Here is a 13,540-nt window from a genome sequence, read left to right as displayed (position 1 = left end):
AGAAGTGTATGCTTCATTTGACCACTGAGTTTGACATATAATAAAATATCCTGAGAGAAAACAAATAGTGCTAAGCATGCGATTTGGAGGAAGTGGAAACATTCTTTTTATGCAGAATGCAGCAGGATATATTAGGAGAGTTCATGAAATGTGAAATGACTTGACAAATGCCGGAAATATTCAGATACACAGATAATCCAAAGGGTTGTTGCATCAGGGCAGTTATAATGTTGTTCTGAAATTTTATTTGATACAGCACTCTATCTTGTCTAAATGCATGTATGATGCGATTAAACTCTCCACTGCGGGCTGAGCGTAACTGTATGTATGACGCAATAATAATAAAAAGAACTTTCGTTCATTTATTGATTCACCCTGCCTATGTTATCTGTGCATAGCAGAGTCTGCGACTGAGGGTTCGCGTTTAATGAACAGCTTTGTAGATTCAGTGAGAAAAGCTTTGAATGTGACAGAAAAATGTGAATAATGCTCATAAATGCCATCTTTTTTGGCATGACAAAAAAATCTTGACAACTGCAAAAACAGCTTTCTGCCTATAGCAGTATATGTGTCTTAAAGTTCAAATATTGAAACAGCGGTGCATTTTAATGAGCTATTGCAATAAGGTTTATAAATTGGCAGTAGAGTCACATTTGTTTCTTAATTATATGAAACTATGTCCTGGGGACATCATGGTGAGCACACACACAGACAAGCTGGTTTGTATAGCTATCTTTGTGGGGTTGCATCATTGATGTAATGCCTGTTGTTCCTTAACCATCACAATAAGCGCCTAACTTCAGCCGTTACCCTAAACCTAATCCTCAAACAGCCCTTTGAAAGTGCAAAGTCCAGTATTATGGTGTCCATGAACAACACAAGGCCCTCAGATGTGGTTAAAAAAAAAAAAAAACCCAAAAAAACCACATAGACACAAAGCACTGCTTCTCATAGACGAACACCATTTCTGACAGGGAGTGAGGCAACTTGCTCATCAGGGCAAACGTTTTCATCAGCGCCAAACCACAACAACTGAAAAACAACATCCTGATTTTGCCCCCATGGTGCCACAGTGCAGCCCTGAGGCACTAAAGCATGACTAACAATGGAGAAAAATTGGACAGCAAAACAGCAACAACTCCATAAAACAAACATATTTCCCCTTAATGTGCCAGCGTTTATCTTTGAGTCTGGCTGTGCTCGCATGTTAGGAGGGCAAAACAAAAAGCATCTCTCCAGCATCCTTGACCTTTTAATAGTTTGCACAATTGGGAGAGGGGGCTGCAGGTGGGACAGACAGGAAGATCAGCAAACACAAATGTTGTCTGTGAGGAGATATTCAGAGGGCACCCACAGTGTCCACGCAGTGTGTGAGGAGGAAACCCCAGCGGTGAGCACGCCATCACAGCGGGATGACACATTACAGCGTCTCGGTCTGCAGTTGACTTTGGAAGGACAGATTAGCTTCAGAAACACTGTACAGCTGTGTGTGTTCTTACCGCACCCAGTGCATGGCTGTACATCTTGTACGTCTGACTTCCCTATCAGCAACCAGGTGTAGGACTTTAAAATAAACACACAGGCTGAAAGATTTGCTCAGGTCTGCAGCCTGACAAACAGAGCGGGAGAGAGTAACTGAGCATTACACTGGCTGCTGAATCTTCAGTGTCCTCCCGCTTAAACTCAGCCTGATGTATTCATGACAGCCTCAAAGCCAACTGTAAGGAGTTTCAATTCAAACTGAGCAGAGCTTTCAGCCAGTGTGTAGGCGGCCTGTACTAAATTAAGCTGTATTCAGCCTGATGATAATCAGAAGTAATTATCTTGTTTCTGTCAGTTTGAGTGGACAAAGTTGACCCCAACTCTCTTTTTTTCTTTCATTGTTACTTCACGTGCTCTGATGTTTTAATTAAAGGGTGCCTGTGCCGGCGCACTTGAGGGAAGTGATGCTAAAATGTTCACATGTTAAAACTGTAGGTGGATGCTGCACCTAAACTAAAAGTCAAATATCATTATAAAGGGTATTGTTAAAATAACGGTAATATCATTTTCACGGTTTTCACATGTTGTTACAGAACATGAACAAAAAGTATCTGGTAGATCAAACACTTAACTTGTTAACGGAATCAGATGTGACCAGAGCTGCAGCAGTTTAACAGTTAATTTATCACACATTAATGAGCAAATACCTTGAAGATGAACTGATCATTTCATTTGTATTTTCTTTTTAGTTTCAAGCTTTCGTTAGCATAGAGCTGACAGGAAACAAACAAAAAACAAAAAACATTTATTTCCAGCTTTTTAAACATTTCTAAGTTTTCAGTGTGTCTTTAAAGTTTGAAAATGTCTTTAAAAGCAGCCATGTGAGTACATCACCTTGACCTTTGGGAAATTACAAAAATCACTATTTTACATTTTTATGCCATTGGTGTTACCATTTATTTAGCTTGGCCTTTTATAGTATTTGTTTTTTGAATTTCATTTTCTTTCTATCCACTCTTATTTTATGGCAATACTTTGTTTATTATTCTAAAACACATTGAATTACATCAATTGTATGAAAATTGCTCTATAAAGTATTTTATTTCGATTTTTTATGACACTTTATTGACTAAATGATTAACCGACTAATTTTTTGTAGGAACAATATTGAGCGTAAAATAAATTTTGAAGGCCTAATTTCATTTGTGAGCAGCTGAGTCATTTTTTTTTGTTAGCACAGAAATTCCTGTTACATTTGTTGCATTATTTATCACTACAAGCTGTGCACAAATCAATGTTGGGAGACAAGTTGTTGTTTCCCACCATAAATATGGCTAATAACTTTCTCCAGAATTACATTTTAAAATATATTGCTCTGATAAAAATCTACCAGAAAAAGCGAAACATCACCATAAAACAATTGCATGATGAATTTGGAGGTGTATTTGGCAACAAAAAAACAAAAAAAAAAAAGTTTTATAGGATGAGTGTATCATTCTAAACTGGCCAAACATCTGTCCAGCAAAGAAATGCAAAAAACTGGATCTCTACCAAAAACAGCCTCAGCAGAGCTGACTGGCAGAGCAGCTGTCACACGTCACGTCTCTTACGGATGAGCTGTCTGGCTACAGGAAGAGTCTGAAGAGATTTGAGGGGAAATGGCAACAAGGTGAAGACTCCTCAAGTGTGAGCACTGCGTACCCTAAACAGTAGCCTTCTCAGTGTTAGGAGTTTTGGACATTGACACTTTTTTCTTCTAAACATTCATGGTATGTAACGAAACTCCAGCAGAATCACAGATCACAGGAAACGATATAGCTGGGGGTCGGCGCTGAATCCGCTGAACATCAACAAAACATACGTGGAGTCGGAGCGATATCAGCCTAATCAGCACCATATACTGGCTGAACCCTGTGGCTAAAAGCTGAACTTTGTGTTCCTCATGACATCCCTCTCTCCCTTCACTGACCCTGATGTCTGCCTCTCACTGCCCAGGTGCTGTAGCCTGTGGTGTTGACTCCCAGGAGCCCCGTGGCCAGTGAATCAGACAGACAGACACTCCTCTATCCATATCCCTCCATTTCTGCATCACATGCTTCTCTGAGACCATCTGGGCTTTATATAAGACCACCCCCCCCCCCCCCCCACCCCAAGTATTTCTCTGACTCTGCTGCTTCAGGGCTGTAATAACAGAAATACAGGAAGCAGGCTGTTAGAGCAGGACACATTGATCTGGACAACAGATCTGTGAGTAAAGATGATACATGTCTTTTCAAGTACTGCCTGCATGGAGCTCTTAAATCATGTCGCATCGTGGTTCTTAAGTATCACCACTCTTTTTACGCACTCAGCATCAAAATAGCTGAGAGCAAATTATGTACAGTTACAAATTGCTGCACGAATGCCTGATTTAAAGTGATTTTCAAGAGGCCTGGTGTGGCGATCATCAGTTGAACCAGCACAAAGATTAGTCTGAAAAATACTAACACAAAAAAAAGCACAGACCATGAGCCGATACGTTAACTGCTCTTCACTGCTGCCACTGTGTCCATGTCCGCAGCTGGATTTGATATAATTAGCAGATAACTAAATGGCTCAGTCACAGTTGCTTCAGAAAGTAAAGCACCAGGTTTTAAAATTTAGAGGTCCAAATGTTTCCAGTGATAAAAAGAGGCAAATGAAGGGCGAAGTAATGAGATCATCATGTGCATCAAAAGAAATCTGTGCGTCCATGTCTGTTTTGCTTAGTGAAATAATTAGTCCCCAAACTCGTTCTTCAGTAGCAGGGGTGTCATTGTTATCCTTCGGCCATCCAAGTCACCACAACTAATTAATTTAACTCGCTAAATCTGGGCAGTTTTCTGTAGGTTTTCAGTCATCCGGGTCCCAGTTAAAAGTAAATGGAGTTCTGTCAGACAAAAAAACCTGCTTGTCATCTGGTTTCCTGCAAAGATGTGGGTTTTCACCACTTTTATCTGTCCTTTAAAGGATAATGGGACCAGGCATGACAGTGATTGGCTCTAGCATATCTGTTCAAACCTGATTTTAAGGTATGCGTAACATGTACCTGGAGTGATGATCGCTTCTGATTGGATCTCACTTCCCTTTCTTGTATGCGAACAAATATTATGTTGTTTTGAACAAATCAGATCGGTTTCCAAGTGGCAATTCTCTAACTAGGTCATATATTTATCTTTAATCTCCTTGTGCACATGGATGGCTCCTATCAGTACAAACCTAATCTGCCTATGTGGACAAATAAAGTAACGTCACCAAGCAAACACTATTTGATATTCTTGTTGGCAGTAGCAGGTGTCAAAGAGCGATTTACAAATCTGGCATCATAAATCTCACAGGTTTGAGTCCAACAGTCTGTCAAACAGCTGTCAACACAACACAGTCACTAAGCTAAGCTCATCCTGAAGAGACTGCCAGCTCAGTTCCTGGGATGTGAATGCAAAGAGGAGAGCTGAGCCGAATTGGGCAGGCTCAGAATGAACGCCTCACATAGGCGGGATCAGTGAGATTTACCCCCAAAAATGTGTCGCACTACAAAGGCCGGCAGGCATAATGTGATGGGAATAAATGTTCTACTGCGTTTGTAGGTGTGGAGGATGAATGTGCAGCCCTTCAAAGACAGCAGCTGAGTTCCCTTGAGCTGGAGAACACTCACTGACAACAAGCACAAGGCCGCTGTTACCCCCTGTCATTAAAGAGAAAAGGTGTGGCAGTGACTCAGGACACTCCTGAAGGGAAGACAGTGTCTTTTGTTCCTGAAAAGATTAACATTGACACACAACCACACATCAGTGGTTATCAGCCTTTTTTCAGTGAAGTGCCCCCTGTAATTCACTTTTTCAGCTGAGGGCCCCTCTCAGCTAAAAAAACCCTAAACCATTTTTTAGGGCTTTTGAATTGATTGCTATTTTTAACATATATTTTTTTTTAAATCTCACGCACCCCCTGGAGTGCCCTCATGTACCCCCAGGGGTACATTTAACCCCATTTGAGAACCACTAGTCTACATTAAACACTGTTAAAAGATTTAAACTGCTGTCAATCATTCCAACAATATTTTGGATAAACTTCGAAAATAAAAATAAATGTGATATTACAGAAAATTGACTCTTCGTTGTCAGTTTTGCTTTTGCAGCAAGAGCACGTCACTTTCATCCCTGATGCACTTTTACCCACTTTTACTCTTGACACCACTCCCGCTCATCCTCACTGCCCTCAAAGTCCAAAGAAAGCACTCCAGCTTTGTGGACAAACACAAACCCACACACACTAGTGTCGAGTATGTGCACAATTTCACAAACACATCTCCATACACACATAGATCTATTTTGACAGACAGCAGTGCAAACCTCCTGACAGCTGCAGCCATGTCTGAAAGAGATACTGCCCACTGGAGAGTAGCATGAATTACTCACTTACGTTCATGTGATGGCAGCAGCACTCACACACACACACATATATTTTGTGTTACTCCACCTTCCTTCTCATTCCTTTGAAGATGATCTTTGAACTTAGCTTAAGTTTGGACATATAATTCTATTTAATTTCCATCTCTCACACATTTTAATAGGTCTTCTCTGCAGCCTACCAATGCGCATGTCAAACCAAAAGGCAGTTAGAATTGCTGTTCCTGGCAAAAAAAAAAAGAAAAAAAGAAAAAAGAAAAGTGTCAATACAAGAGAAAAGCTCACTAAACGTACACCTATACATTCTGCACACACATGAAGGCCACTGAGCAGAGCAGTTGGAGAAAAATAACCAAAAATGTTGTGGTTCATCTGATTCACAAAATGATGACAACTTAAACCGAAGTCTACTTTTATTCAGATTTTAACAACTGAGCACAAGGAAGCTGGGATGAAAGAGATGATGAGCGAGGGCTCACACCTGATCCAAAACATGGGCATTTTTTAAACAGGCATGTGTATCCTCCAACAAAACTGTTAGGTAATGTGCTACCCCGTGACAGACATTTATTGTAGACTAAACAGGTCTTAATGAGCCGTGGTCACAGATGTGAACAGAAATGAAAATGACTTACCAAGCATGGGTGAAAAATTTGACAAATTCCCTGCTATGGCAAGTGGTATGCAACGGTGAAGTGGGAAAAAAGGTGAAAGTGAAAGCAGGAAATGTCTCATCAGGGCAGACTGGAAACATCTGTCCAAACACTCACAGGGGTATCAGTCAAGTCAGGGTTTACAGGTCTATGGCCTTTCTCTAATGGTGTATAAAGAACCTGGATCCAGCTGCAGTTCACAGCTGGCATTAATACATTTTTTTTTAAATAAAATTCTGCTAAAGAGAAGAAAATGGAGATAAATGATGTTACAGTATGTTGTACCTTACCCTTAAAGACAAATGCCACTGGATGTCCAAAACAGGTAGTAGCATTCATCCCTGCTGATCCAGTCAGAGGTGGACAGCATGTGATCTCACCCAAGATGCAGTGACACTTTTAAGATCCAATCACTCAAGACCGCATTCAGAGGTGGTCTGAGCCACATGTGGCCACAGTTTCTACACACACAATGTGCCCTGGACCACAATGAAAGACTATAAACATCCTCCGACATGGTCTGATTAGTCCGAACACAGTTCTCTAACAAACTGAAAAGAGTTTTCTGCCCCTCTCACTCGGACACCACAGAACCACCCTTTGGACTGCTTGTAAACGACAACACAAGCATGATTCATTGCATATAAGGGGTGGGGGGGAGAGCCGGTCACAAGTGGTCACTCCAGACACATTTCAATACATTTCAAATCAGGTGTGGATTGGTCCATTGGTGAACAGGTCACCTGAGACACATTTTAAGACCAGGTGAGGCCAAGTCTGGAATGTCTTTCAAATCAATTGCATCCAACTGTGTTTGTTATACTATTGGCACACTACAAAGTTGACCTTTAATTTAGTTAAGGGCTCTTTTATAATGACTCTGGTCTTGATATCTTTATATTGCAGCATCAGTGGTCAATTTTCAGTTCACCTCTATTTTATTTTAGGGGGTATGTGAAGCTCTGTCAAAAGTGAGCAGAAACAGTTTATTTGATGTGTGATACTTCTATTGAATAAGATAAAGTCAGGAGACCCTTTTGACAGCAAAACGCAAAGAGCAGAGGAAGTACTGTCTTGAACATAATGGACCACATAATGCACCTGATTACACCAGATATGAAAAACAACTTTATCCAAGAGTTCACGCTGGGGTGGACTCGTGTTATTCAACTTCCCAGCGGGACAAGCAAGGAAAAAAAATTAAAAAAGTAATTTTGCAGATGGTCAGCAGCCAGGAACCAGGACTGTTATTCAAAGTGGCACACGTAATCTCCCTCGCTCCACCGATGCAGAGTTTAGTAAACATGTCTGTGTGCACTGACTGAATCTATTATGGGACAAAAAGCTCACTGGATCCCCCCAAAAACAAGCTGTCTTTATGAGTGGGCTTTGAGGTGAGAGTAATAGGCCTAAAGACAGTCCAGACTGTGGCTTCTCAACCTGCCACCACTGGGGCCACATACCAAAGGATCCCATTGGGCACGGACTGAATAAATCCCCCTGCATGGCTGATTAATTGAAGCCAATGGATTGGGTGTCATGAAGAGGAGCAGGAAAGGTCTAGTCCAGTCAGACAAAAGGCTGGGGTTGATGGCTGCCCAAAAGCTAGGGGGTCACCTATAAGTTTAATATATTCAGAAAGTCGCTCAGCGTGTCAGCCATGTTCAGCTTGTAGTTCACCCTATACGGCCTCTCAGAGTGTTGAGATACTTGCATTGAACTGTGCTTGAGCCACCTGAATTGACACATCTAATTAAGTATGTGAATGGCCAGGGCATTTAACGGGGTGGGAAATAGGTGTGATGCTTTAAAGGGTAAAGGGTAGTAAAGTTATGTTCGGCAGATCTCTGATCTGCTCTATAGTAGGTGAAGCTTTTAATGATTCAGGTGCGCACAAAGAACAGTCAGTTAAGTGATGAAGGATGATAATGTATCTAATAGTCTGTGCATAGAAAACGTTTTATACACGTCTAAGATAATCAGACTATGACTACTTTATGACTACAGTTAACATCCTTGCTCTGGTTTCATTTCTGCATAGCAGGGGAGTTCCAGACATGATGAGACAGAGAACTCAATAAACTTTCAGCCTTCTGACGAGCAGTTGTGAAACTTATACTGGCTTTTTGAGGCATGAGCAACGCTTCAACTAAAGGCTGATCATCAAAGACCATCTGAGGCAATTTTCCCCCAAGCCTTTCCTGTGTCAGAATTGGTTGAGCTGTGTCTGCCCATTTCTGTATCTGTCTGAAAAATCAATACCAAAAGAATGCCAACTTTAGGTACAATAGCATGAGTTTGAAGGGTGAACATTGACAGAAAGTCAGAAAGTATGCATAATTACTGCCCAACTCTCTGTAGTGGTCAGCTTTTCACACCACCTCCAGCTCGTGGCAATCCAAAAACATGTATTAACACAATTTTAAAGATGTGCAGGTAACACACAAATCAACCACTGAGCTTATGTCAAATACCTGGGACAAGTTTTAAAGTTTATGCCTGAGTTCAAGTACCAAATAGCAGCAATAGTCTTCTTAGCAGCTTTCTTGGTACTCTCATCTGCCATACTGGTAGCCGAGACGCAATGCAAACACAACAACATGCAAAAGGACTTAGCATCTCTCCCTCTCTATGCCACTCAGCGTTATCAAGACTCTCTGCGTCCAAATTTTTCAAGCTTGTGAGCTTTTCTTGGCAGTTTCATCCAGTATGCAAATAACCGCCTTTCCTGGCTATGTGGATTAGGAACAAGCCAGTTTCCCTTTCATGAAGTGATATCTGATCACAGAAAGTCACAGAAGACATCATGGCTACATTCCATTACAAATGCAGTATCCATGACAGATTTGAGATATGTTTAAATTAATCATTATTGAAGGCAGTTCAAACAGGTAACAAACCAGTCAATCACTAAGCTATTGGTTAACCAATTAAATAATAAAATGGCTGCAATGGCTGTCTTGGGAGACAGTTTTGAATCCACACTAAGAAAAGTTCATAATAATTGAAGGTCTATCACCTTTTGTTACAAAAGGGAGATGATGCGGCTGAATTTAAGGCAGCGCTTCAGATGAGTCATACAAGTTATATATAGATTCTTTGGTACTGCTGATATTCCACCAACCACCACCAAACTAAAAACCTTAAAAGCTCTGAAATGTGTCATCTCTTACCTTGACATAATCTTCCATGGTAAGGGAAGTGATGCAAAAGCACCATCAGCCCATCAAATAGTCCCAATAAGCCTGTCGAGAGACCAACGTCTCCACCTCTGTGATACTTATAGCACCAAACTTACCAGGAAGGAATACTCAAATGCTTTCCCCTGTGGGTTAATGGAGGGTTGGAGTTCTGTGAAACTTCTTTGTAAGACAGAGAGGTGGGGGGCAGGGCTGAGAAGGTCCAAGGAGGGCTGGAATGGATGGGGTTAGGGCAAAGGGCATAAGGTTAGCAGTTGATATCTCAAGGTTATAGGGGTTGAAACGTTCCTGGACTGGTTCCTGGCTAGTTTTCACATGTCAGTATGGGTATGGCTATGTTTGTGTGCTCATTTGTGGTTGTGCAGATTAGTCCATTCATGCACGTGTGCATATGCGGGATTTATGATCGGTGAGTTTTATTTTGGGAGAGATTGCCTGAGATAATCACAGATGATTGCGCATTATTGTCATTGGATTTCCGGCCCTGCCTTTCTCCACCAGCTACATGTAAGATCCATGTAAATACCATGATACTATTATTATATCTTTGGCATCCAAAGTGGACCAATCTGTTGTGACAGCCTTTTTCACCGTTTATTATCTGTGAGTCCAGGATGACAGCACACTGTCAAAGCATCGTAAAGATAATCTCCCATTCCAATTCAGAAATAGACCCGTTCTCTATTAAAACAATGGGATTACGCAAGCCTCAGCAAACAAGAGAGATGGGAAGCGACAGGATGAAATAGACAAAGTAACCGAGAGCTCTTCGGGAGTGAGACGGTAGAGGAGGAGGCATCTGTGGTTAATGAGCGCAGACAGACAGGCAGGTCTAGCTGGAGCCGCTGCAGCCATGTGCACCAACCCATCCCTCCGCCTCTCCACCTGTCCCTGCTTGTTCACTCATTTGCTTAACAAGTTCATTTGTGCGTAGGCCTTCATCAGGTATGGCTGTCAAGTGATGCGCGAGACTGGCCTGCGGAACTGCTGGCCTCTCGCAAGCTGTTCACCTGCATCCCTCTGCTCACCCCTGCACACCCTCCCGTACACCCACACATTCTTTCCAGTTGCACAAGAGCACAGGCATCTATGGGGAAATTATATGCGAGCACCGAGTTCAAGCTATGATATTCTCACAATATCAGCTGTGGAGCTGAACTGTTTTGCTGATGCCGCAGCAGGAATAATGGGCCGATAGATCAACTGGTTTGGCAATTAATTGTTGGCGTAAGCCATAATTAATGTGATAGAAAATGAAATATATGTGGGTATATATGACAGCCTATAACAACGTCACAACGTCATTTCCCCGCATTCTTCTGAAGCCTGGAAGGTGTTGTGGAGAAGACACAAACAAATCATGATTCAAATTGTCCCCCTTGAATTAATATCATATTCTATTTTTTTTTTCTCTTGCAGTAGGCTGCAGAAGCCTTTGATGCAGTTCAGCCATTCAGCCATCCAGAAGTTTGAAGAAGAGGACAAAGTATGCAGTCACATAGTCAGTTATCCCACGAAATGAATTTAAGGGACCTAGATAATTCCTGAAGTCAGATTGCTTTGTTCACACGAAGTGTTCCTTTTTTCCCATGACAAATTTCTGACACAATTTAGATCATTTAATGGACACAATCTGATTGATCTATAATCACAATAATACTTGGTGTCAGTCCTAGTCGATGACTTGAGTTTTACTTTGATGGTTTTCTATCGCCTCTCTTTCTTTTAACACAAAACCACATCAGACTCCGTCACCATGTCCCTCTACTGCTCTTGTTTGCACTTGTTTCACCTCATTGTTTTAGCCCTCTTCACTCGAGGCAGCATTAACAACCCTCATCTCTGTGGAGTTGCCCGCAATCCTCACACTACAAGTGTGCTGCTTCAACAAGAGTGTTCAAACACACACATGCACACACTGTAAATGCACACACAGATAGCCTGAGAAAGCATTATCAGCCTTTCCCCCCCCCCCCTCGTTTTTCACTGCTAACAGTGAGCATGCTGCCTCAATGAGCCTCATCATCAGCTCTTTTCACCCCTGGTTTTTGCTTCCTACAAATCGATGACAAAGCTGATGAATAAGCTTCATCAGCCTTTTCTCTTCACCTCATTTTCAGAGTTTTACTTTAACTTCCCAAATCTGTAAAAGCAGCGTCGCTGCACTTTAAATCTGAAGCATATAGTTTAGATGAGTTTATCAGATTTGACTATGGAGCATTGTAGACAGCTACACCAGCTAGTGTTAGAAAACAAGCTCTGACTCATACAGAGGTTGCGGTGTGTGTGTGTTCTGGTTTTGAATTAATCCTTAGTTGCGCTTGCTGAATTACAATTATATCCTGGAATGTTTGAAATTTGAAACTGATGCTAGTTATGTGCATTGCAGTAATACAACCTCAAAGCTTTTATAAATACACTGCATAGTGGGCGGACCTCTGACCTCTCCCAAAGATGACATACTCTGGACTTCTGAGATAAAAGAGATCAGATTCACAGTGATCTGCCTCAATATTCATTGGGTTTCCTGGCACATGATCCCCTCCTCCAAAGAGTTCAATGCAAATGCAGACAGGTCAAAGAAAAAACTACATGAGGATATATTAATGCTAAGTATACACTTATGTATATGATGCCTTTCCGGTCTTATCAATCCTCAAAGTGGTTTGCCACCATTTATTTGCAAAGGACACATCAACACAAGAATGGAAAAGCCTGGAATCAAAAAAGCTACCTTCCAATTGGGACAATGACCTGCTCTACCTCCTGAACTGGTCACATCGTGTCTCCAAGATGATTTCAGTTGATGCTCTGTATGATCACACTGCCATTATATCCTGTTTTCAACCAGATAATCTGAATGAACTGGGATACAGCATGTGGACACTTGAGCCAGGGTTTTAACCGCTGTGATCTGTGTCCACACTGTGTCTGCTCAGCAAACACAAAAATTAAAGGAAAACATTTGCAGACCAACATCAGATACTTGGATAATGCTGCAACCATGCGTGCCAGGAGTTGAGGAGCTACGTAACAATGTCATACATTACCTCAAATATCATGAAAACTACGTATATGTGTTCATTTTGGTCTTTTGTATAAGGAGTGGCATCTGTTCCCTTTGACCCCATTTATTAATCATTTACTTTGACCAAACAACACGTAAAATGTCTTTTGTCTTTTGATTCCAGATTATTAAAATTATTAATAATAATAATAATAATTATTATTATTAAAATGGGTAGATTAAATGAAGCAATCTGATTGGTTCTGAGCTGTTGTACAAAAAGAACATACAATGGCTGTGATGTCAAATTCAAATTCAAATCAGGACAAAGAGCAATTATTTAACAAAATCAGGAACCTAAACTAGAAAAAAAAAAGAAACTGAAAACCACATGCAGAGCTGATAAGAGCAGGTACACGAATTAAAGAAACAAAACAAAACATGGGCTTGAACAACAACCGTAATCTGAGATACAGCTTGTTGTCAAAGACGTCATGTTTGGGTTAACTTGTGACTTTAAACTGTCTGTAGGTCTGAGTGTGAGTGTGAGTGGTTGTTGGTCTCTGTCTGTCTCTGTGTGTTGGCCCTGTGATGGACTGGTGACCTGTCCAGGGTGTACGATGCCGTCACCCAGTGTGAGTTGGGATCGGCTCGTATTGAACCCGAAATGGATAAGAGGTAGAAGATGAGTAAATTAATGGGAACAAACAACTGAGTCAGTTAATTTGGCCTGACTTGGATCATATTTCGGAGAAGCAACAATTTCAAAGACAA

General features: G+C 41.3%; 1 protein-coding gene across 1 annotated transcript in view; it reads right to left on the bottom strand.

Annotated features, from left to right (window-relative positions):
- slc6a9 (solute carrier family 6 member 9) overlaps positions 1-13,540 on the bottom strand; it is a 61,615-nt gene that overhangs the window by 13,807 nt on the left and 34,268 nt on the right. The window lies entirely within an intron of this gene.

This window comes from Echeneis naucrates, chromosome 17 (assembly GCF_900963305.1).
Source record: "Echeneis naucrates chromosome 17, fEcheNa1.1, whole genome shotgun sequence".
NCBI classification, from domain to species: domain Eukaryota; kingdom Metazoa; phylum Chordata; class Actinopteri; order Carangiformes; family Echeneidae; genus Echeneis; species Echeneis naucrates.
The sequence above is the reverse complement of the archived record's forward strand: the minus strand, read 5'-3'. Positions and strand labels throughout refer to the sequence as shown.